A 27,570-nucleotide genomic window follows, 5' to 3' on the forward strand; every position below is an offset into this window, starting at 1 on the left:
TGTTGTGGTACATAAGGAGGAAGGCCATAGCTGTCAAAATATTCTCCAACACCGCGATTATCAATATAAATTGCTATCCAATGGCTTCCTAGTTTTGTAGATGGATCTGTATTTACAATCATTGCCAGAGGTAGAGAAAACGGTGAGGGGAACTCATCGCTTGCAAATACCCCGGTAAAATGATTTCTGAATAATGGACTTCCGTTTAAAGCACTAGCTAATTGTAATGTATTCAACATCGTGAATGGAAATGATACATAACGTATACGTACCTTGTAATTTAAAAGTCCAGGATAATGTTGCGCTGGTGGTCGATCTCTAGGAGTGAGGAAAACTCTCCATACACAATACAGGTTGCAGATGCTGCTAATTTCTCTTGGAAATGAACTTCCAATCGGATGGCTCCATGTCGTTGTAAATTCCAATAGTGACAATCTCCAGCAGAAGAATCGGGAGTTAGGTCAAATACAAACAGTGTATATCCATTCTTGTAGTCGGCTCTTGAAATTGTATTTCCAGTATTGGTAAAATGTATGCCAGAACCTGAGAACAATGTTTGGTACGATGAAATGTAGAGATTTTCTTCAAAGTTGGGTTGCAACGGTTTTGAAGGTACAGCTTTTCCATCCACGTACAGTGTAAAGAAATTAATGTTTAGATGTTGAAATTCAAATGGATTGCTGGTAATAGTTCCACTGGATGCTTCATTCGATGTAAATCCAACAATAATACGATTTGGCAATGTTCCCATAAACAGGTTATCAATAGTTTTGGATTGTATATCCTTCGGGATGGTAAATGATTTCATTTGAACCCTTGTCAGAGGATACTTTGCCGGTGTAGATTGTAAAATTTTATTGTGTGCCAATTTAACACTAGGGCTAATGTTGACTTTTTTCACCTGCAACGATGCATCTAGAATATTGATTTTTGCATTGACACCACTTTCACCGGCCATGAGACAAAAGTTTGGTTTTGCAGGAATAAGTTTCACACGTAATTCCACTCCATGAATTAAAAATTTATCTTGATTAAAAATGTCACAATGAAGATGTCCAATCATATCGAATTTCATACTTTGTTTTGTCAGTTCATAGCGTTGTTGAAATCCTTTGTTCTCCCTGGTGGTTGCGTTCATATGACCAGCCGTATCTTGAAACCACATTGCTGTTTGTAAATGTGTATTTTTAGCTCCATCACTATAATTGAGCAGTTTTTCCAGGTACGAACGATATGGATAATTATGTGACGGAAATGAGATCAGTTTATTGTTCAAGTAGATTTGTACTTCACTAAACATAGCATTTAGAAAATCATTGACAGGTGCAATTATTGCTTTATCCGTTTCGGTGAAGGAGGAACCATCTGGTTTCACAATTTGTGCTTGGATGTACAATAAGGTTTGTGGCAAATCAATATATTCATCACTGCTACCACTCACTACAAATTCTATTGGTGAATTTTCAGCTATTGAACTAATTGGTTTGTAGCCAATAATACGATTGTCCAGAACACTGGTTTGCGTGGGTAATGTTGAAAAAATGTCCAATTCACTTTTTACACATTCACAGGATTGATGATGTAAGAAAGCCATCGTTGAATTAATCAAAAATATCTGGTGACGATGCCAATGACCTCTTCTTCTTCTTATGTGATAATTTACGTCTCTTTGTAGGATTGATGGTGTTGTTGATCGTTGGAAGGTCAACCTCAAACTGAGAGCAGTCATCCCATTTTCGTTTATGATATCCACTTCCCAGCATAGTTTTCAACTTATTTTTAGCTTTTTCTTGTAAATTTGTTTTTGCCTCTTGCATCCGTTGATGAAACGATTCTTCCAGCGGTTGATTCGAGATCACAACATCATTAATCATATTGGCACCTGATTTTAATAATTCTTTTCCCACAGTTTTAGTTCCTTGCTTCACAAGTGGTAGCACTGAACGAAATAAGCCACCAAGGAAACTTCCAATGCCATGTCCTGCTTGATAGGGACTTCCCACATAGACGTTGCCGATACCGGATAACGCTTGTTTTTGGTAGTATTGCAAATACGGATCAGTCATGACGACGACGACGGAAATGTAGTTTTGTAGACACCGTTCCAAAGGTGAATGGCATAGGATGACCTGTGCTATCCCTTATATCGATTTGTATTTGCTCAAAATTCATTTTTTCCACCGGAACATAATGTGCAGGATTAAAGATTTGTACTGCATGACTTCCAAAAGTATGATTCACAGGATCCATGTTGACAATTCGTAGTAAGGGTACCATTGTATCTCCAACAATGACAGATTCAATAATGTCACAATAGACGTACATTTGTGATGGTAAGCCTAATCGTACATCCGGTGTATATTGTCCCTTTTGCATATCTTTTAAATCACTTTTTGGTTCAAATCCAAGCATTAAACTAACACTTGGTGAGATTTGTACAGAAGTATGGATTTCCTTATTGGGATGTCTTATGAGGCATATATTATTAGTTGCATCATGGGATATAAATAAATTGGTTTCTTTATGATGTATATTAATTGCATGAATAAGATCCCGTATATTGTTATAATAGCGAACAGGGATCGTTACAACCTTCCACGGTTCCTGATCATTACTACTTGATGATTTGTAATATATTTTATTGTTTTCACTGTTAATGTTCAGCAAAGAATGTGGATAATGAATCTCTACAATTGCCACATCCCATTTCTGGCGAAACTCTACACGTCGTTGTAATTTCGTAATATATGAAGTCAATGTATTTTCTGGAAAATAATCCATGGAACTATTACTGGGAAGTGTAACGTAAAAATCTTGATCAGGTTCCATTCTTCTTCTTCTTCAATGAAGTTGCAGGGATCCACGAATTGAATGAGGAAGGATATCCTTTCCACTGGACGAGATACTCCTTTCTGCGACCTTTTGTTCTTGTACGTAATATTTTATCGATGAGGAACGTCGAAGGGAGCGGCACTGGTTGTAATTCTTCTCTGTAGAAAACACCATCGATGAGTTGATGATTTAAATCCTCTAGTCGATATACTGGTGGGTTTCTTGGTACAATGGCTTTTACTCTAAATATTTCCCAAGTCCAGTTCTCGAGGTAACCCTTGTCAAATATACGTTTTGTTTTACTTATACGAACAGTATCACCAACAGATAAATCCGTATCTGGTTTTGAACGTTGTAGCTTTTTGTCGTATAAGTTATGCCACACCTCCAATAAATTGTCCTGAGAAACGTTTGCAGGTGTCATTTTAATACTGGAATGCCGACTTTCATGCCGACTTGTATGCTTTTACAAGTAAAGGCAATACTTTGATGTAATTGTATGTTTGATATTTGGTAAAGTATTTCCACATACGATGTTTCAATGTCTGATTAAATCTTTCTGCGATGCTGGCTTTAATATCTGGATCCTTTGTTGTAACATGTTGCACGTTGTGTTTCCTGAAAAACTTTTGTACTGTCTTGTTGGTAAATTCAGTTCCTTGATCACTACGTAGCACAATTGGTTTCCTGTCCTGGAAAATCATTTCAAATGCATTCATTATATCCTCGGCACTTTTTGATTTTAGTGGTACAGACCATCCGTACCGACTAAACACATCAATCACTGTAAGAATATAGCGGTAATTGTCATTATAGTTTTGAAGTGATTGTAAATCATTTAAATCACATTCCCATTGATCATCAATATTGTTGACAAGATAAAAATCTCTACGGAAACGACGACGTACAGGACGATGTAACGTGTAGGTAGGTTGTTTGTTTAACCAAAGTTTTATTTTGGCTAGAGGTATAGATTTTCCTGTGGCTTGCCATAATTTCCTTGCAGTAGAAAACGATGCAGGATGTGCTGGATTGTACTAATTAATTTCAACTTTTTGTTCATGGTTTGTACGTTGACCATTGTGGAATGATACGTTTTCTTTTTGGTCGGACTTCTAAAACATCATCATCATCATCTTCTTCTTCTTCTTCTCCGGAAGAAAATAATTCAGGTGCCGGTTTTGGTGGTGCAGATCCTTCAGATGCTCTTATACTATTATGCTTGACAATATAGTTTAATCTTCGTGGATTACCAATCAATTCTTGAGGTGTGTTTGACGATGCAAGGTAGTTGCAAAACAATTCCCAGCCTTGAGGATTAGAATGTTTCCTCGGTCGAGTCACATCGCACATTAAATCTACAATATTGGATCCATGTAGTTTATTGTCGTTGATGTACACTGTTCCTTTATGATCCCACGTAATTGCGTCATCTTGTTTTAAACGACGGAATAGTAGTTCGGCTTTCTTACGATACATTTGTGGTATTGCGGCTAAAATTTCTTGTTTCGTGCTATCGTCAACATTCGGGACGTCACCATCAGGTTTCATTGATGTAATTGTAAGTGGTATTGGTTCTTCTTGTTTACGTATCACATAAAGATATTTCTGTAATATTCTATTGTACTGATTCCATTTTTCTTCATCACTTGGATACGATGTATTCAATATAGATTGCCTTTCACGATCGAGATTAGATTCTCGATTTTCACTCGCACGGGATGATGATGCATGCATTCGTTGAAGCATTTCTGGTGGGACTAAAACCATCTTCTTGCTATGTTCCATGATGTTTATTGTTTAAACAAAATACTGGATAACACACTTCCTACAATAGGTGCAAGTAATGCAGGTAAGAATCCTCCTTGTTGTACGGCTAAATGTTTCTTCTTTTTATCCAATGATTTTGTATTGTCTACGAGATAGCGGAGCGTGTTCTTGTAACGCTTTAATCTTGACTTCTGCGCACTTGTCAGTGAAACATTGCCTTTTAAGACATTATAACAACATTCACAAATACTATGAATTAATGAAGCGTCTGCATTGGCAATAATAGCTTTACGCAATCTTGGTTTAGCTTTGTGCAGAGCACGTAGCAGATCAGCGTGTTTCACTGTAGGAGACATCGTGACAGACTAAGTCATTCTTTTCACATGCACAATAATTTAAACATGTTTTGTTGGTACGTAAACATAATGATGCAAATCGTCGGGAAAAACATTTGTACAAAATCGCATTTCATCGGGTGTATCTTGTTTAAGATCCATCAGAAAAAGCCATGTGGATTTCTTGTTGCGTCTGCATAACTTTCTTGTAGAAACAGTGGATGTTCAGGCATGATTTGATAACTCATATGCTTGATTTGTGACTTGTCACGTGGATTTTTAAACAACACCAAATACGAACAATTTAAACTCATATTTCTATTTGCTTTACTTTGATGAAATACATTTTGTGTTATAAAAATCACACTAATATTTCGATGATGCGATCCTTTCGTGAACATATCAACAATATCACTATTCACTTCTCGCATATGGTCATCAATAATAATCAAATGTGGTCCATCTTGAGGCTGAAAATCTTTCATTCGTGGAAGTCCTTCGTGAAATTCTACTGGAACCGGCATTGTTGAATACACGTCTTGCCATTCTGCATAATACCAGTATATCTTACGAAATTTTGCATTGATCATGGTTGGGAGATGTGCTTCGTAATTGCTTCACAAAATACGTTTTTCCACACCCACTAGGCCCTGCGAGAATACAGATAAATGGATGTTTCCACTGTGTATCCATGATGAACACTAACACCTTGTTTCAAAAATGATGCGTATTTAAAGCGAGTACAAAAAATTTTTTGTTTTAGTTTGTAAATTCTTGCACTCACTGGTGTGAAAAGGAAAAATCCGTTCATCTGTTTATTTAATAGTTGAAAACCGTTTATTTGTTAATCGAATAGTTGAAAACCGTTTATTTGTTAATCGAATAGTTAAAAACCGGATAAAGTTTAACGGTTAACCGTGAAAGTTGATCACTGTTTGATTTAAATTCTATTTGAAAAATTTTTCGTTTCAAATTTGTTTTGAAATATTTGTTTCAAAAATTTTGTTTGGAATTTTTTTTTCAATTTTTTTTTCAAATTTTTTTTTGTTTGAAATTTTTGTTTGTAAATTTATTGTTTCCAAATTTTTTGTTTGAAAATTTTTCGTTTCAATTTTTTTTGTTGAAAATTTTTCGTTTCAATTTTTTTTGTTGAAAATTTTTCGTTTCAAAATTTTTTTTTGAAAATTTTTGAAAATTTTTTTCGTTTCAAATTTTTGTTTTGAAAAATTTTTTAGTTTCAAGATTTTTGTTTAAAAGATTTCGTTTCAATTTTTGTTTTGATTTTTTTAGTTTGAAAAGTTGAAAAAAAAGTTTTAAATGAAATAAATCTTGTTCAAAGTTTTTTTCACCTAATTCCTAGAGAACATTGACCAGGGACCTCGTCGCGCATCAAAAAAAATCATCGATCACGTGACCGTACTACACCCGAAGGGTCCTACCAAATTGAAAGGGGATACCCGTCCATACCTTATCAAATAGGATACATTGAGTCAATAACCAAACACGTGGTTGTACTAAAAAATTTGGTAATAGGACCACCGAAACATATTGAGGTCCTGTACTATGCTTAAATTGGACAATTTCAGTGTACCCCTTGCCAAATTTTAAGAAGGGTGTAACAATATACCCATGTCTTATGATAGGAAATAGATCCCTGTAATCATAGGATCTCATCCAAGGGGATAAAATGGACCAAGAAACCAAACACGTGGTACAACATATTTCTTACGTTTATATTTTGGCAATTTTGTACCCCTAAAAGGGATCGAGGTGGACCATCCAAATTTATCATGATACATATTGGGGTCCTGTACTATAATACCAAATGTTTAAATTGGGCAATTTCCAAAATTTAAGGGGTGGGCCAAGGTACTCCTCCCAAAATTTTAAAGGGTTGCACCAATATACCCATGTCTTATGATAGGTAATGGACCCCTATACATGACCATATAACTATATAAGGTAATAGGACCTCATCAAAGGGGGATAAAATGAAAAAAAACAAACACGTGGTACAACGTATTGCTTACGTTTATATTTTTGGCAATTTTGTACCCCTAAAAGGGAACGAGGTGGACCACCCAAATTTATCATAATACATATTAGGGTCCTGTACTATAATACCCAATGTTTAAATTGGGCAATTTCCAAAATTTAAGGGGTGGGCCTAGGTACCCCTCCCAAATTTTTCAAGGGGTGCATTAATATACCCATGTCTTATGAAAGGTAATGGACCCCTGTATACGCCCATTAAACCATATAAGGTATTAACACCTCATCAAAGGGGATAAATTAGGTCAAAATCCTCCGAAATTTGAATTTTTGGCAATTTTTTACCCATAAAAGGGAACGACATAGACACCCAATACTAATAGAGGTACATACTGTGGTCCTAGGCTACCATACCCAATTTTTAGATTTGGCAATTTCCAAAATTTAAGGGGGGCGGTCCTATGTACCCCTGCCAAAATTTAGGGGGTGGGCCAAGGTACCCCTGCCAAAATTTAGAGGGGGTGGTCCTATGTACCCCTAGGTCATTGACCCCGGGCCTTGGGGCCCCTCATTGAGAATAATCAAAAGTTAGGCAGAGTGCCGCTATTACTACTTCTATCCCCCAAGAGGGGGAATGGCCCCCAAAAAACTGTTGAAAAACAAAACAAAACAAACAAAAAAACACGATATTTACTCTCCTCCCACATACGCAAATTGCACATCAGCAAAGTGGCATCTTTCAGGAATAAATTGGTACCAAAACCATCTTCCAGCTTAATTTGAGATTTAAGACTGAGCCATTGAGATTTAAAGCCCTGATAGAACGTAACACAAAGAAACTAAACTACATATTCTGTGAACGGAGATCGGGAAAATCCCGATTTCTTTCTCCGGAATTGAATATTTGGGCAGATCGAGATTAGGGAAGCTCCCGAAATTTGATCTAGCGGTTGAATATAGATGACATACAATACCTAAGAGTGTAAAAATGTACTATATATGCCTATTTAGATCATCGATTTAAACAAAATAAACATTTTAAACATTTTAAAGTACTTTGTTTTAAACGTTAAAAACGTTTTAAACAAAAAAAACATGTTTTAAACATAAAAAACGTTCTTATTGATTTTTTTAAAAAATCATGTTTCTTTTTTAACCCTGATGAAGACCCTTCACTGTTAAAAATACTTACTTAAAAATGAGTAAAATTGACTCAAATTTGAGAACATTGTGTTCTCAGAATAGCTCCGAATACATTGTTCTCAAAAGTGAGAATGTGTGGGTGTTCAAAATATAAGAACAATATGTACTCAAATTTGAGTAAATTTTACTCACTTTTAAGTAAAAATTCTCTTAAAAGCGAGATAAAATATTCTTAAATAAAATGAGAAACTGCTATTTCTCAAAAATAACGAGAACATATTTTCTCAAAAATGAGAAAGTTAACCGTAAAATGAGATGAATGTAATCAACATTGAGAAACTCTTTGTTCAAAAACTAGTAATGCTCTCCTCACAATTGAGAACATGTATACTCAAAAGTGAGTAGAAAAGTATTCGAAATGCTCAGATAGCCGCAAAAATGAGAAACACACGTTCTCAAAAATTGAGAATATTTCCTCTCAAATTTAAGAAAAACTCTACTCAAAAATGAGAAGGGTTTTTTAAAAAAATGAGTAAAAAAGTACTCAAAAATGAGATTTTATTAGTATTCAAAAATGAGAAAAAAGTACTTATTCTGCTGCTTTGCTGGCACAGGGAAAGTTTCCTGGAACTAGAAAGGTAGATTACTCTTACACTGCACTGGGCAATTTATAGTAAGTACGCCTTCTACACATTAATATTGAAGTTAAAACATTTTCCTCTTAAAAGTTCGAAAATAGAAATCAGTTTTTGAAAAAATACGAGTACTTCAAAAATTACTTCTATTTCCCAGCTTTGAAGATGAAAATGTCTAACATCAATATTAATGTGTAGAAGGCGTACTTACTATAATTTTTTTAGTGCAGTGTGAAAGTCATCTACCTTTGTAATTTTGGGGAAGTTTCCCTGTGCCAACAAGGCAGCAGAATAAATACTCCCTTTCCTATTTTTGAATACTAATATAATCTAATTGTTAAAGTACTTTTTTACTCAATTTTGAATCTGCAAGGTTACATTTTTATGCTGATACCTGTTGTTTCCATAAATAGCATAGATGAGAATTTTAATTTAATCAACACACAAGCTTCTTGTAACTTAAACTGTTCGTGATGTTGGTTTGCGTAGTTTTAAACAAGTAAGCCTGATATGGTGGACAAATTTTATGTGCACTGGTTTTCTGGATGTATTCTCGTTTCCTCCTACTTTCTTCATTGCATCACTTCATTATCATTGCCTTCTCCTTTAGCCTTGAAACATAATCATGCGACGTTACACACACACACACACACACACACACACACATATATATATATATATATATATATATATATATATATATCACACACACATACACACACAAACTTAAATGTATATATATTAGTTTCATTTTGATTAAAGGAAAATATGTTTGTACATTGTATTTTTTATTTGTCAAATAATAAACTAAGTCTATACATGAGCACAATTTTTATAACAACTTAGATAAGACAATGAGGATACATGAACCCTCTGAATATGCCTACAAAGTACTATGATAGATGTATGCATTCGTTGGAAAATAGTCTGTGACGACTGCCAATGGACAAGATAAACAACAGCTATGTTCGAGATCCTCCCAGAAGTTTTTCATTTGCTATAAATGTGTCTATGCCTTCATCTCCCTGGAAACAAAGAGATTGTGTAATTAATGACAATAGAAATAAAAATAAAATGAAATACTTATAAATCTTATTCGTGTATGGCGATATCTCGAATAATATTAGTGTTGCTACGTTCTAATTTGAATTAGTATCAATTGAAATACGATAATATAGACTCTGGTAAAGACAGTAAAGAGAATTACGCAATATTTCTTCAATTAATATTGAAACCAGAAGTTGTAGTAGATCTACCATTTAGTGTTTTAGCAGAGTGATTAGAGTGGAAATGGAATATATTCTAGGGACGCTTAATCGATTAAAAAATATACAATGTGAGATTACTGTCTATGCTCTATAGTGATCAACGTTAACCGGAAATGGTTTATTTCTAGCACTACAAGTAGGTGGATCACATCCATTAACGAACTCCTCCGAGATAATTATCTAGCTGTTGATTGCAGAAAACAATTTTAAAATTATCTTTTGTTGAAGAGTTATTGAGCGGTGTAACGGACGTACTAAGCCAGAGGTGTTTACCCTTGCGAGGATGGCCCTCTCGAGGGCATCCTCACCCTCAAATTCTCTCTCAACCATAATGACGTGAGGGCGATGACAAGCTTGGACAGCGAGGGCGAGGGTCAACTGTCACTGTCAGGGCTAGAGCGAGGACAAATTCCCAACACGAAGGCGAGAGCGATGGTCAACTCTCTTCGAAGGTGAGGGCGAGGGCCAATTCACTGTGAGAATGAAGGTGAGTGAGGTCGGAGTAAAATGAACACCTATGGTACTAACATTACAATATTATATATATCCCACTTGCGTGTTCCTAATAAACATCAAATGAATGACTCGTCTATGGCGATCTTTATAATAATAGTAGGGTTGTCACGTTCTGGAAGGATTAATATCAATTGAAATAAGATTATAAAAATAAGGAAATTGAAAGGTAACCAAAAACATTTCGATCTGTTTCATCTATGCAAGACAAGGAAACAATAAACCTGAAAATTAGTCATTTCTGCTTATGTGTGACGAAAAAAAAAAGAAAGAAAGAAAGAAACAATGAATCACACCACAAATTCTAAGTTACATAAAATTTCACCGTTATTCGATTTCTACTTTTTTAGCAATTGTTAAACAAATTACTAGAATGCTTTGAGAACAGTAGCGTAACTAAGAATGCATGCCCCCCTCCAACCGCGAAAATGTCAAAAGGGCTCTTCCTGTTTCTACGTTCATGGCACACGTACAATTTATACAGTAGTAGAGTTATTTTTCCATCTATTTAATAGTCAGACACTACTTGCTAATATACAAAAATTGCACATTATTATTATTATTATTATTATTATTATTATTATTAAGCAATTCCATGGGACTAAAAAGCTTCTTAAAAGAAATAATTTCTAGGAATTAGGAATTAGATTTCTGGGCTGTCGGCATCTAAGGCCACGTTAGCCCATCCCGTATAAAGGATGACGTCCCTCAACGAGCCCACTGTATGATGAAAGGGAAGGAAGAAAGGATTGGGAAAGGAAGGAAGCAGCCTGGGACCATTATATTAGGTACCTCCATCCCGGCATTTGAATGGTATGAATGAACGAAACCCAAGAAAGACTTCACTCAAGATGGCAGGTCTGAAAAAGCTATTACACTCTTTCGGCCGAGTGTCCCCACCAGGAGTCGAACCTGGGATCGCTCACCTCAAAGGCAAGAGCAGAAATAATTTTTTTCCTAACGTTCACATTACAACTAACATATGAAAACTCGTCAAAACTTGTGGAACTTGCTCACATATTTCTAAACCGGCGTATTTTTTTTTTTTTTCGGAGAGTAATTCGCTGACTACTTTCTCAATATCAACGTGGTGCCATTCTTCGCTTTCAGTGCTCAGGATTGGCAAAGGGCTCAACCAATGCCGTAACTTTTGCGGGGGAATGGGGAAACTGCCCCCCCCCAATGAAGCTTCCAGTTGTTTGATAGGATTCATTTGAGTTAAAACTTTGTTGCTTTGTATGATGTGATATGAACAGGAACTTATAAATAAAGCTTGGAATAGGTTTACCACATAACAGGAAAAAAAAAAAATGAAACGAAAATGTGTTCCGAGCCTCATTCAGTAAAATGTGTCCTATTAGAGCCCCAGACAAAATATATATTTAGTAAGACTTTCAACATATTGTCTCATTTAGTTAACTTGTGAAGCACCGTACTATTTTCAAAAGCATTGCAAATAGTTTAAGATGTTTCTGCTGCCCCACTATCTGAACGAAATACATTCCTTTAAGATGTAGCATATATGTAATCTGGATCTTACTTTAGTAAACCATCAACTGGCGCCCCAAGAAGTATCGAACACGTTTAGTAAGGATTTCACTTCGAATGCCATCATTATTCTAGGGGGCCTCAACTTGACATATTTTAGGAGGTCTAATTAATGTTTGGTCTTCCAAGAAAAAGCCCAAGTTACGGGGCTGAGCTCAATTTTATCTTCGACCTTGTTCTACGAATATAAAGTTTGATGGCTTTTAGTGTACTGAATGATCGCTCAGGATTGGCTTCGTCAGAGGCACAGTGAGATACAGTTGCAAAGAAGTACACAAATCCAGAACACTACTAACATAGGAAGTTATCTACGACTAAATAATTGGCTAATTAATTCCAAGTTAAAATTTCACTAAATTGTTTCTTCGCTACTCATCGGAAACTTGTTAGTTGTTGCAACAAAAGGCGATACATTTTCCGAGTAGAATTCACTAAATCTATTATAGCTGGTTCCGTGATTTCTTTTTCCTCTAAGTAGAGTACTCTTGCAGTAATATGAAACCTGCAAAGTGCTTTTGAATGGAGTTGAATTTCAGTTTAGCGTCCCTTTCAGCAGCGAGGCTATGTGAGACGTGGACCTACTGATTAACGTGGAATCCGAACCACATGAGCTCCCGCCGGGAATCGAACCCGGGTCTCCCGCGCCAAGAGCGCGTACGCTAACCGCTTAGCCACGGAGGAACTCCGCAAAGTGCTTTTAACATCCAAACATTATAAAGTTATACTCCGAAACTTAAATACCGGGAGCCTGTTAGTTACGCTACTGCTTGAGAATACAGATTCTTTATTCATAGAAAGGAAACTTAATGACTACATATCAGGGTTGGCTGGTTTAAACCAATGTTTAAAGCAGCTGTTTTTTTTTTCAAAAAAACCAACTGGTTTAAACCAAATAACGAAAATGTTCGTAAAAGTGTAAGTGTTTGTAAAATCTTGATGAACACACATTTGTGGGTTACCACGTTTCACTCCCGTATATTATTCGTATTATATTCAGACCTAAATTCCCCATTCATTACTCAAAAAGATTATACTACAAAAGCAACTTTTTTTTTTATGTAAGTTTATAAATGTTTGTTTTGTGATTATTTTTTTGTAGTTATTATTGTTATGTAATTGCAATCAAAGAAACATTCTAAAAATTGTTTTGTTTACTATTGATAAAATACATCGAAATGCCGTACTTTTTGTGTGTGTGTGGGGGGGGGGGGAAGGAGGGTCATACAGACCTTACGAGAGGCATTTAGTGAAATGAGAAGTATCTTCGATATCTATTTATGTATAAATGAGTCTGAGCCAAAGTGGACTCAAATAATTCGTATCTTTGTGATATGCAAATTAAGTCGTTGTATTTCTTTAATTTGGACCAATAAAAGTCGTTGTTAACTAACTTGAATTAAATTAGTTCGTCTGTACTCCGTAGTACTTTGAAATTGTCCATATGTAATTCAGTATAATGGTTTCACTTGTGCACTGTTTATCTTTTTGTCCTTCTGAAATGACTCTTGAGAGCTATATTAAGAAGCATGTAAAGATCAGTACAACGTATTTTTATCAGGATTCCTTCGTGAGTGAGTCGGCAGACGTATCGCATTTGTGGCCAATTAGTCCTGGTTCCGAGTTCAAATGGAGGACAATTTTTCTCGGATGTAACTCGAGAAGCAGTTTTTATTCCGCTTTAAGCTTATGTGACCCCTTCCAGCATAACCCGGCTGTTGCATAATAACATCAAGGCGAAACAAACTTATTTCTGTCCATATATGATATGAATATATAGAGCAAATTATTTAAACCAAATAAACCTGGTTTAAACCAAAAAACCCGTTTTTTTTCAATAAAAGCCATGGTTTTTGCCAACCCTGCTACATATACAGATGACGTTAGAACCATCCATTAGTATGCAAATCAAATTATTTATAAAACCATCCTTCTATTAAGATATTTTCAAAACGTATAACCTGGAAAGTAAATGTATTAACTCTGTAAAGATGTGCAATTTTGAGTTCATGTACGTGTATTTAAAAGGTATTACGTGTTTCAAAATACTGACTTATTTTTACTTTTCAAAGTAAAGCATATAAAAGCTACTAATTGCTGCAATTGCATTATAACAATAAAACAATGTTTGTGAATAGACACTATAAAAAGATAATGTAAAGAAAGAAAAAAAAACAAAACAAATGGGTGCTTTGCCAGAAGTAGGGTTGTGTTGATGACAAATAAGACTCTTGTGTACATATTTATACATGCAACCTGAAATATGATAAATATACACGAAAACTTGATCTTACTCACCAAGAACTTTCTCTAGCGAAACCTTAAAGAAAATTATCACAGCCAAACAGATGACATTGAAAACAGACTCTGTCGCGCCGAACAAATTTTTAAATTCGGCATCCATCTGAAATATAAAGATTTAATTGTTATACAAATATATTCTATTAAATAATATATTTTACCTTTTTCTAGTCATGAAGTTCCAAAGGAGTTCATTTGATCATAATGTTTTACTGCAATGTTAGAAATGCGCATACATGAATAATGTGAAGTAGCAATTAGACTCTTGTTAACGATCATCACTACTTAAATTGTTCTTTGTTATTCAGAAATAAACCAATACAATTGCAATAGTTTGTGTGTGCTGCAAGTAGCATAATTTGCACCCATTGTTAGCTAGTGGGGTGCACGGTGGCTCAGTGGGGAGCGCTTACCTCAGGTGTATGGTTTCCTTGGTACGATTTTCACCCAAGCAAGCTCGTGATAAACAACATTGTGTTCTTGGATTTTGTCGAGGTACTCCCACTTTCTCATTCTTCCATCATCATTCACTTGCTTTAATCATCGTCTCCCTTAACCTAAAGGCATAGTCATGGGATGTTAAACTGAAAGATTTCGCTATATTTCATTTTGTTGGCTGTGTGTATACTTTTGCAAAAAAAAAAAAAAAAAAAAAAGTAAATGAATAAAACAAATGTGGTTGGTAGCAGAAGCGTCATTTCAGATTTTGCTTGTGGGAGGGCAAGACCCCTTGATATAAGAAAATTTTGCGTTTTTCACTGACTACTATTCTACTCAAAAAATCTATATAAATCTCAATCTCAGGGGGTGCAATTACCCCTCCCTGCCCCCTAAATGACGCCACTGGTGGTAGTTCCCTTAATATAGCTAAATTAAAATTATTACATAACTTCTGTCATAAGTATTGGACACTCAACAAACAACGGAAAATTTGATAAAGTGAAAAGTTTGTGTCACTCGAGGGAAATTTTCTTAAAGAAACCTACGAACAGTGCCACCAGGTTCATCCTGCACTGACTCGGTTAGATAGCATTCATGCTTTTATTGCCACCTAGCACAAGTTTGTTCGTGTTTATGCCATACGTCCACACTGTATTTACATCGAGCCCTTCTGAAGTTAATCTGTATGTAGTACTGGAGCTTGTTATTTAGTGCTGCTAAAAAAAAAAAAAAAAAAAAAAAAACTTTAACCCAACCTGAGAATGTAAGAAATGTGTCAAAACTGATAAAACAGTCTGCTCGAGTAATGCCTGTGTTTTTTTTTTTTTTTTTACATAGCTTTTATGCAACAGATACGGAATCCGTATTTATATGGCAATCGTAAAGGAATTGCAATTTTTCAACTAATACTTCTGGTGGTCCCTTGAAACTTTATCTGTGCAAGTGAGCAGGCCGGTAGCCAGCCCAAAAATGTAGGGGGGGGGATCCAACCATATTATAGTTCATTTGCAAGCCTACCGTGAACATTTTAGGCAGGCAGTAAAAATTTAGGAGCCCGACCCCCTAGACCCCCCGCGTGGATACGGGCCTGCAAGTGAGGGCAAGGTTCTAGATTACTGGTCCCCCTTCCCATTGAGCAATAATAAAGACAGAAAACAACGTGCCCTGCGGGGCTCTAAACCGCCTTCACTCGCTAACGCTCGCTCGGCAATATTGTGTAGATTAAATGTATAAACTTTAGTGGAGAAAGAAACCAACCCAGCTACTAACCTACATGGGGGACCAGTAATCTAGAACCTTCCCGCAAGGGAGTTTTTTCATGTCACCCGCCACAAATCTTTTAGGGGACAATAAGAAGGAAATTATTAAAAGAATTGTATTTTAACAACAGTTATTTAGAGTGCAGCGCCAAAAGTAAACCTGCACGCCCCAATTCACCACACAAAAAAAAAAAGAAAAAAAAAAAGAAGTAAACCATTTACTGAATATATTGGAAAGTCGCATATCATTAACACAACAACTTTGTCTAAGATATAGAATGCCCAGAAGCATAGAGTGAGGCTTCCGGGCATTCTATCTGGGAACCAGTACCTAGAAGCATTACTCATGATTTTCGAAGGAAAATAATGGATTGTCGTGATTAACCGTCAATCGATTACAATGATCGCACACAAGCAATGTTGCATTCACACTTAAAACTTCATGTTGCTAGCAGTACTTACCTGCGAAATCCTCTATGATTTGTAAACAAACAAGTCGTCCATGTTAACTTTCTCTTTATCCATCCGCTAAGTAGTTCCTCCATCAGCCAGAATGAGAACATATAGTTCAGGATTATAAAGGACTTTTGTGCTCTTATGTTAGCTTGTTCGTACTTGTTGTCCATAATCTTGCATTTGCAAATTGTCTTTTATATCTCACGATATTCCATGATATATCTATATCATAAAACAATATTTTTTAAGACTACATTATTACTCGTTTTTGAGAACCAGTCTCTGACTCAAATATGCAACTAAATTTCCTCATTCTCATTTTTTGAGTTATTTTCTCCTCAAAATTGAGACTAATTTACTCAATTTTTTTTGAGTAGTAAAATGTATTCATTTTTGAATAAATCATTTTTAACAGTGTTCTTGACAATGTTGTCATCAATCATTGTTTTACTTATTGTTTTGTATGTGCATTATTCTATTCGTATGTTTGCGTTGTTTGGTTTTTCTTTAAGTTCCGTGTGTACAATATAATATATGAGAATGCTTCCTATACTTATTAGCTTTATATGAAATTGTATAATTATAACACTTTACTTTTATTTCGGAATCACAGAGTTGTAATTCATAAAAAGCGCATGACACCAAAGGTAATTACACGTGCGTAGGTGATTAATGAATGTGTTATAACTTCAACAATAAAAGAAAACTAATCGTTATGTTTCAGAGCCTTTTTTTATTTTATACACCATTATTCAAAAATGTTTTCTTTCATTTATTTTCTTCTTTTTTAAGCAACACAAGAGGGAAGTAATGTATTTTGTAAATTATGTGTTACGTTATAAAATTATTCTTCATAATTGGAGTACATTACTGTCATTTAAGCTGAGATGACAGTCGAAACAAACACAGAAGGTAAAAACAGATAGGCGACAAATGAACAATAGATAAAGCTACCCTCTCAAATGAACCCTTTCCCGTGTTGAGGATTCGCAGCTTGAAGAAAGTTACTGTATGGTGCGTGGTATCTTATAGTAACGGTATTTAACAGATATTATCCATGCTTTGTGAATGTGGAGACAACGGCACCGACTTCCTAAAATTCATGTGGATGCTATGAATGGCGGGACGTGTTAGCCTAAATGTTTTCAGGAAAGTCTCGATATATGATTGATTTATTTTTAGTTAAAATCTTTTATGAACACTGTCACAAAGGGGCTCTGTGGCAGAGCGTTCACCTCTGGTGCATGGGGTTCTTGTTCGATCCCAGCTCGCACCAAGTGGGCTTTGAGGTGGACAAACACAGTGTGCGTGAGTTTTCTCGGGTTTCTCCCGTTTCTTTTCACATTCTTCATTCCACCATTTCATTCGTCTCTCATCAGCACCGTCTCCTTTAGTCTAATTGGCATAAGCGTGGGACGTAAAGCTCAAATATTTCATTTCATTTTAACTGTCATTTTCACTGTGCTGTGAAAAATAAAATATACCAGTATTATAAGGATAAGTTGGGGCTGCCTTAGTTGGTAACACGGCTAACTTAAACGCAAGAGAAAGGGGTTTAAACCCGGATCCAAACTAAAGCTCTTGTGGGTGCACCGCACATTATTTGTGTGGGTGCCAGAGCCCCGGAGCACCCACGTAGTCGGCGCGCATGTGTGGAGATCGTATATGATTCATTAGGAACTCTTCGTTTCAATTGCAAGAAGCATTGAAACGCTGGTGTCCAGACTATTATACTAACTAGCAATACCTATAATTTTAATTCATTCGAAAAACAAAAAGAGCAAATGTAATTCCCGAAAGATCAATATTAATACAAATTATTTAAAACCATTATCAGTAATTTTTGACGCAACTCAAATATAAATTTTTTTCTCAAAGAGCATACATTTAAGTAAATGGCTGTAAAATGAAACTACGATCAAAGCGATAGACATCTCGATCCCTCTCGTGAATATTGAGATGCTATCATTTTGACCTCAAGAACGTAATTCGAACCTAGTTTATTCTGTGGGCAATTTTACAAATTATTATTATTATTATTATTGATGCATTTCTAAAAGACTTTTCTAATTAACAGGTTTCTTTTTTATGGAAAATTGTAAAAAATATGCTTCGTCCGCTGTACTATTTTGATATTTTTTAAGACAATTTATTGTTATTGGTTTAAAGTGGGAATGCTACCAAAATTCGAGCACTAAAGGAAAATAGCTGTTCTTGTAACATGTCAATTAATCAACTTCACAGTCGGTTTCAATCCTTCTTTTGAATAGAGAGTAGAGTTCTTACTAAATGTTTTTACACTTAACTTTAGGTGTTTGGCCTTCGATTTTGAAAATTATACCACCAACAGCAGAGACGCGACGAAAAGCTAATGAACAACAAAATTACTCCCACAAAATATGTTAAATCGCCTATATGCGTAATTTGTTACATTAAGGAGAGTCTAAAAACACTTTTAAAAAAGTAAAAAATACGTGCGCGAACCACGAACTTTTGGATTACGAGGCGCGTCTCTTCCGACTTTTAATTCATGATGCTTTGAAAATACAAAGTCCTGGTTACCATACTACATAAGAACCATGGGTTTTAAAGCAGTACATAAATATGAATCTGTAATCTATACATGAGAATTATATCGAAATACAAAGTGTCAAGACATTGTAGATGTAAGTTTACATTACTAGGCGAGAGAAAAAAAAGTCTCTACTAATCAATTATGAAATGTATAAAAATCGCGAAATATTTGTTTTCATCCACCGGACGCCTTAGTTTCCAGTGGCAACGTTGCAAATAATCAAAATATTCAATTGCTGTGCAGTGAGGTCTAGCGTGAAGCAAGTAGTAGAGAGTTGTACCATGAAGCCAAGTGACAGTTGTGTTCCGAGTTGGCGGGAACCATTGATATTCAGGGAAAAGAAAAATATTCACCGTAAAATTCTGTTTAGATTTACGGCAGATGAGTGTCAGCCATACAATAAGCTGGTTCCAAATTGGTCCAGCACCTAAACATTCCGAAAGGCGATGGAGTAAGGTATCTCTGTGTCCACAAATAAGGCATAGGTCAGTAGTACTCCGATGAATAACGTATAAACGTTCATTGGTGCCAATCAGATTATAAATTGCTTGGTACCACAGACTTTTCACTTCACTGGCGAGGAGAGGATGATTCAAATTCTGCCAAATCGCGGGCCAGTTGGTGTGTGTCTGGTGCATGATGATAGAAGCAGTTTCTGAATTGTCGTGCTGTTGTTGCAGCATGCTGTATAAAATGCGTGTATTGTCGGCCTGTTCTGGGGACAAGGGGGTCAAATATGCCCAGGTTAAGATGACGTCACGAAGATAAGATGGACAATGTTTTTCATGGCGTAAGGTTGGGGTTTATTTCCATGAAGGTTGGCTGTCCAGCACGTTAACCACTGTGCAGTGTGTGAATGTGCATTTAAAGACTGTACATGTACGTTTTTTAACAGTAATGCTTTAGCTTTCTGTCGAATATTAATCAAATTGAGACCCCCATGAGCATATGGGAGGGACAGAACCGATCGTCGTACTCGGAAAAGGCATCCCTTCCATAGAAACCACCCAATTAGGGAGTCTGTTTTCTTGGAATACATTTCTGTTAAAGGAAAAATTTGTGCCACATAACAAAGTTTGGAGCAAAGGTAAACGTTAGCATATCACACCCGTTGATACAAGGAAAGTGTGCGTGGTTTATCTGCTTGACTTTGTATACGCATTTGGGTTATGATCAGGTTCCATATATGCTGCTGTTGATTCTCGGCATCATTTGTAAATGTAATACCAATAATTTTAAGAACGGAGACAGACTGTACGTTCCAAGGGTTCAGAGGGAAATCCGGACATTGCCAGTTATGAAACAATATTTGCTTAGATTTATGTGTATTGAGCATTTGTCCGCTGAGCACGGAATACCGCTCAACATGTTTCAGTGCTTTCTGAAGATGAGAAAATTCAGTACAAAGCAGTGTAACATCAGCTGCATATGCTTGGATATTAAGCTTGTGAAAATCATGTAATAGTGGATCTTGATCCCTCGCAAATTTTTGTAGTAGGGGTCAAGTCCGAGACTCACCAAATACGTCAAAAGTGCGCAGTCTTGTCGAATACCACGTTTAAGATCTATAGCATGTGACAAATGACCATTTAAATATATTTTGGAGGAATTCATTTTGTATAACGTAGTAATGAGGCTGATGAAGGATGGAGGAAACGCATATGCCTTAAGTACCGCAGAGATATATTGGTGGGTCATACTGTCAAATGCTTTCCGAAAGTCAAATGAGTGTACACAGGCTGGGCGACGTTTAATATGAAATAATATCCCGCAGTTTGGATAGTGCTGCTTGGATATTATATGTAGGATTGAGTGCAGCTTGATAGGGGCTAGTGAGTTGACTACAGATGGGTTTTAAGCGCTTAGCAATCATTTTGGTTATATTTTAAGATCGGTATTCAGAAGCGTAATATGACGAAAGTCCTCAAGAGAAAATCGTCCGGATTTTTTAGGAAGGAGGATCAAGATCCCATAATTCTGTGGAATACCAGAGGCGTGTAATAAATCATTCATTATTCCAAGTACTGTCTGACCCACAATATCCCAATATTGCTTATACGAGTAGAATAGGTAAGGTAGTCCATCAGCCCAGGGCTGGAGATATAATGTGATTTCTTCAAAACACTCGCCAATTCCTCGCTCGAAAAGGTGTACATGAAAGAGTTCAAGGCGTCAGAAGGGGCATGCGGTAAAGAAAAATCTATAAAGACTTGTATGTCGATCAACGTATCCTAAGGTGTGTCATACTTTTGCTGATAATAACGAACAAATTCATTTTGAATATCTTAAAAATTGTAGAGGGTTTGTTCCCCACAGACATCAAAACAATCTATATATTGGAAATATTACGGTACATATTATGCATATAATGATAGAAGGTGGTCTTTTCATTTTCCAGTTGTTCACCAAGATGTGCACGTCTGTACAACTTAGAAAAAAGTTGATGTTCCACTTGAAGTAATTTTGCTTTAATGTGGTTCATGAGGGTAAGATTTTTCTCTGTGCTCGGTTGTGACCATATGTCATGCAGAATTTTGTAATAATACGTGATTGTACTCGGGCGGAGTGGTACGTCATTTGGCGTTCTGCATGACATAATAACCAAATGTCGCGTAGGTGAAGCTGTGAGATAAGAGTTTGCATAGCTTTACATGGTATATATTGTCCTGACGTGTCTAATGGTGATTCCACTGCATTCCAGTCTCCTGCCATGATAAGTTTGTCCGGTACTGCTGGTAACAACGGCAATATGTCTTCATTATAAAATTGTTCCCTGCGTAAGAAGTTATGCGTCCCATAATAATAATCACGAATAAATGTTAATAATCGTAAACCCCTCGGAGCGGCAACGAATTGCCCTACCGGAAAGTAAACAGCTTATATCGTCCACTTGTATACCTTTCTTGTACAAAATAGCAGTTCCCCGTTGGTGTTCACCTTGATTAATAATAACATTATATGTCGGTACAAAGGAAAATGAGGAGAACGCCACTTCTTGAAACAGAAGAAAATCGGCATCAATTTGTGCTAGAAATTGTTGCAGTAAGTACTGATTAGATAAGTTGGATATAGCATTTAAATTGAGTGTACAAAATGACCGCGCATTAGGTAGAGGCATATTACTGTTGGAAACAGTAATACTGCTACTGCAGAAAAAAGATTAAGGCAGACAAACCTTTGAGGGAAAGAAAGTACAAGGCGAATCAACATATCGATGCACAGTACTTAGAATGATGCTATGGAATTGACTCTCGACTAGGACTATTTTGTCGAGTAGGTAAATTCAACAGGCAACTGATTGGCATGGTTTTCTACTGTTTCCACTGATGATACTGTTTCTACTTGGTCATTAGGTGTTATGGAGGAAGTATCTAAATCGTAACTAAAAGTTTCGGTTACAGTTTCACATACATCAGTCGAATGGGGGGAATCTGCAAGATTTGGCTTTCATTTCTTACCTAAAGGCAGCGATTCAGCTTCCTGGTCCAATGTACACGTGGCACTTAATGCTGTTCGTGGGTTTTACTATTCACTTTGTTTACTTGCTGGGAAGACGACTTATACATTTCACTTGTTTCAGAGGTGCGCACTGGCGAAGGTAGTTCTTGAGTAGGGTCAGAGATGGCAGAATGCGTCACTTCACTCGCTATTGCTGGAGATCAACGGGTTTGAATAAAGCCGGAAATGCAACATCATCATTAAGAGGAGGCACACTATTACCACATCTAGGCAGTTCATTTGGCGGCATTTTCATTGGCGGGAGAGTCTCAGCAACTTGCACATTCGCATATCGCCTGGTAGATGGAAGTGTTCCTTTAAATAGTTCCGTCATTCGGAATTCTTCAGCATGTTGCGATGCGGGCTGTCATGCCTTTCTCTTGTTTGGGCAAAATGATTGGACGTGTGCGGGGGAGGCACATATCCAACACGTTGTTCATTGCCGTCGCTTTCTGATTGTCAAAAAACACTTCGGATGGAATGTCTTTTTTCAGTAACATGGAAATAATACGAACTCCATTATAAATAGGATATGGGAGATACGCAGGCCATTTTTCATGAGTAACGTTATGTACAGTTCCATATTCATTTAATACATTCATTACCACCTCATCCGGCAATTCCATAGGCAATTCCAAAACTCGTACGCGAGTCAAAGCAGTGGCTGCGTCTGTAATTCGTACTTCACTTATCAGTCCATCACTGTGGCGGTTATTCACTGTTCCTGGGTTATTCGACATAAATACGTTAAACTTATGCGCATCACCTATTTTCACATATATACAGTATTCCTTATTATGCAGTTGTATGGACGTTGCCTCAGCTAATAAGGGTGCGAAGTTCTTAGTTAGCCATTTAGGTATCTCAAGTGCTAATGGCCGCCTGAATCTTGTACTCTTATCGAATTCGAATTTCACGGTATTCGTGCGAATATTCTGGGACATACGGATATCAATGCAGTATATGCAGCACCAAAACAGAAACAAATCTAAATATCACTTCTGTTTATATATATACAGATAATTAAAGGCACTAATAGTAGATCAATAACCAGTAATACGTAGTTCAAACACTCACACCACAAAAACCATACCAGGGACGTCCTTGCGATATGAAGGATCGTAGGAAACTGCATACTTGGCTACGGAAGCGATGTAGAAAACATCACTTGTAGAGGTATAAATCGTTGAGATATTTCTAATTTAGCTAATCAGAGTGCTCATGCAACCGTGTATATTCGACGATAACCGTTTGAGATTAGATAAAATCCATTCGCCATGTAATTTCATAACAAAATGGCGCGCATTTATTTACTTTAATTCATGGTTCTCCCATATTCACTTTCAAATGATCAACTACAGTTGTCATCTAAATTCATATAATTATACACAATCATCTCAAGACTTTTCACTTCATGATGTAAAGGCAGGGTTTATTCTTGACCCCCGTAGCTCACCTAAGGAAGAATTCCTCAGGAAAAATAATATATAACAATAACTGCATGCACATGACTGGCAATAGTTCGTGTTGGTCTCTTCGCAATTCTCCGCGACGAATCGAAAAAGCGCGCACCAAAATGAAGTCCTCGCTGCTACGCGGTGGTAACTTCAATACCAAGACTCCAAATTTCTCTTTCGACTTGACGAAACCCTCCGCCAGTGGCACACTAGCGGCAGTCCTTCGACGTGTCGCTATAGGTCACATATTAGTACTTCAAATTATATGCCCGAAAATAAACTCCCTCTATAAAAGTTATTGCAAAAGTACCGCAGAATTCTGAAACTTGGATGGGATATATACTAATTCCTAAGAGAAGTTTTGACCCTACTACAGTAGGTCCCATAGTATTGAAGCTATAGATCTTTAATTTTTTTTCGTGTTTTGGCAGCCTATAACTCTGAAAGGAAGTACCCAGGTTGGTGTATAGTTTTTGTCTTATCTTGCTATCAGGAATCATCTCAAAACGTTATCGATGTTGTTCTGATACACCCTGTATATTTCCGGCTTCAAATGTAACGTGAAGTTTGTGTTTTTCCAATTTGCGAGTTTTCAATCAATATCCTATTTCATATTTCACATTCTTTCCATAGTACTATTTTTGTATTTCCCACTTCATCTTGTCATTTCGAGAAATGCCTGCTAAAATTCCCTGCAAAATTCGCTTTTAAGTGAGAGGTTGAACACTAAGCAATATGTATCACACAACGCAACGACAGAGAAAATCAATATGTTGATCGGGTATTAATGTAGTGTATTTGTGCTTTATGGTGATTTGTGCTTTTATACTTGGAATGTTATATTTCTTTATAGTAAAGTTATTTACCGAGATAACATCTCGTTTGAAGGATGTTATAAGCGATTCATCGACTTATTTGGGAGCATTTCATAAGTATAACAAAAAAGTGATGTAACAAAGACTGTACGCATTTCTAAAGGCAGTTTTTGAAGGCTATGATAAGCTCCATAATGAAGTTGTACGGCCATATGTGATAGCGTTGCTAGAAAAATTGGGGATACCGTTCGCAAATTTTTTTATCTTCCCAAGTGTTCAACTGTGATGAGATTATGCCTATAGATAATGCCTATGTAAAGGTAAATCTTTTTATCCGCATCTTCTTTAGTTTCCCCCCCAAATTTACAAAATTTAATCTCTCTATGACTTACATTTCCCAAGATATGTTTCCTTAAACTTCTCGAAATTCGAACTTTTTGGGCCAATATCTGAAGAACGCTGGTCGGTTGCCCAATGGCCACCGGTTACTATTTGGTACCAAAATGTTCATCATCCTCTTAGGTATTGATCAACACCAATATGATCCCTTTGTGACTTATAATTCCAGAGATGTGACTCCGTAAATCTCCCGAAATTGAAACTATTTTGGCCAATATCACGGGAACGGTAAGTCATACAGGGATGATATTCGTGTTGATCAGTACCTAAGAGGATGGTAAACATTTTGGTACCGGTATTAATTGGTGGCCAACTAGATACTTTCCAAACCCGTGGCCATAGGTTACTGATTGGTATCAAATTATTTACCATCCTCTTAGGTATTGACCTATACTGATATGATCTCTCTATGACTCACGGTTCTCGAGATATTGCTCCTTAAATTTCTAAAATCGGGCAGTTTTGGCCAATATCTCGGGAACGGTAAGAATGACGCGAAAACTTTAATCACTTTCTCAGATAGTTTTTGACGCTGTATCGAATGCAGGGTTCAAAATTGAAAAATTCGCAAAAAAAACAGACAGATGGACAGACAGACAGACATAGGGATATAGAGAATTCAGTAACAAACTCTCTTAAATTCGTTGAAAATTAATGTGTAGCAGTGAAGAACAAAGATACAGTTCCCTTAAAGTATATAGACGGTTTCTTTGCACACAGTATATAAAGGTATGAGTTGCATAGGGTACACGGTTACTTTCCACATTTTAATGCCCCCTACAACTTCAGATTCCCCGCCGAGGGGACTGGATAAAACACTGACGCCGAGAGCCTGCGAGGATACCATGTTGTTTATCACATTCCATATTACAGATTCCGCTAAATCGTGTTCTGCTACAACTGTCACTATACCTCATCTCCACTTAAAAGTGACACTACTACAGTTTCGAAATGGTCTGATGATTTAACGTCTTATCGCAAGTTTTACTCCGTGTCGTGTAACGCCATATCTACGTTGTTCGTGCGAATGACCCAGCAGAGTAGCATTCGAGTGATCAACTCAACAATCTCCAGAACCAAGAACGTTATGGCTTTTGATGTCTCTCTGTCATTTTTAGCTTCTGTGACTTGCTTCATTGCACAATATTGTCAGAAAATAAAGCATATATCAATCGATAGATCATATTGTTCTGACCATTGCACAACATTGTCAGAAAATAAAGCATATATCAATCGATAGATCATATTGTTCTGACAATTACACAATATTGTCAGAAAATAAATCATACATCAATCGATAGATCATATTGTTCTGACCATTGCACAATATTGTCAGAAAATAAAGCATACATCAATCGATAGATCATATTGTTCTGACCATTGCACAATATTGTCAGAAAATAAAGCATACATCAATCGATAGATCATATTGTTCTGACCATTGCACAATATTGTCAGAAAATAAATCACACATCAATCGATAGATCATATTGTTCTGACCATTGCACAATATTGTCAGAAAATAAAGCATACATCAATCGATAGATCATATTGTTCTGACCATTGCACAATATTGTCAGAAAATAAAGCATACATCAATCGATAGATCATATTGTTCTGACCATTGCACAATATTGTCAGAAAATAAAGCATATATCAATCGATAGATCATATTGTTCTGACCATTGCACAATATTGTCAGAAAATAAATCATACATCAATCGATAGATCATATTGTTCTGACCATTGCACAATATTGTCAGAAAATAAATCATACATCAATCGATAGATCATATTGTTCTGACCATTGCACAATATTGTCAGAAAATAAGTCATACATCAATCGATAGATCATATTGTTCTGACCATAGCACAATATTGCCAGAAAATAAATCATACATCAATCGATAGATCATATTGTTCTGACCATTGCGCAATATTGTCACAAAATAAATCATACATCAATCGATAGATCATATTGTTCTGACCATTGCACAATATTGTCAGAAAATAAATCATACACCAATCAATAGATCATATTGTTCTGACCATTGCACAATATTGTCAGTAAATAAATCATACATCAATCGATAGATCATATTGTTCTGACCATTGCGCAATATTGTCACAAAATAAATCATACATCAATCGATAGATCATATTGTTCTGACCATTGCACAATATTGTCAGAAAATAAATCATACACCAATCAATAGATCATATTGTTCTGACCATTGCACAATATTGTCAGAAAATAAATCATACACCAATCAATAGATCATATTGTTCTGACCATTGCACAATATTGTCAGAAAATAAATCATACATCAATCGAT

The 27,570-nt window shown here is 36.2% G+C and overlaps 1 protein-coding gene and 1 long non-coding RNA gene across 2 annotated transcripts in view; both read right to left on the reverse strand.

The window, feature by feature from the left end:
• Positions 1 to 27,570, reverse strand: part of LOC145673388 (uncharacterized) — a 498,181-nt gene that overhangs the window by 47,830 nt on the left and 422,781 nt on the right. The gene's annotated exons all lie outside the window — the stretch shown is intronic.
• LOC145672803 (uncharacterized) lies at positions 9,487 to 16,581 on the reverse strand. The gene is made up of 3 exons (XR_014128669.1): positions 16,497 to 16,581; positions 14,332 to 14,437; positions 9,487 to 9,732 (listed from the first exon to the last, which is right to left on the reverse strand). It is a non-coding gene; the product is annotated as an uncharacterized LOC145672803 (long non-coding RNA).

Source organism: Thermobia domestica, chromosome 16 (genome assembly GCF_964235325.1).
Source record: "Thermobia domestica chromosome 16, izTheDome1.hap1.1, whole genome shotgun sequence".
In the NCBI taxonomy this organism is placed as follows: Eukaryota; Metazoa; Arthropoda; class Insecta; order Zygentoma; family Lepismatidae; genus Thermobia; species Thermobia domestica.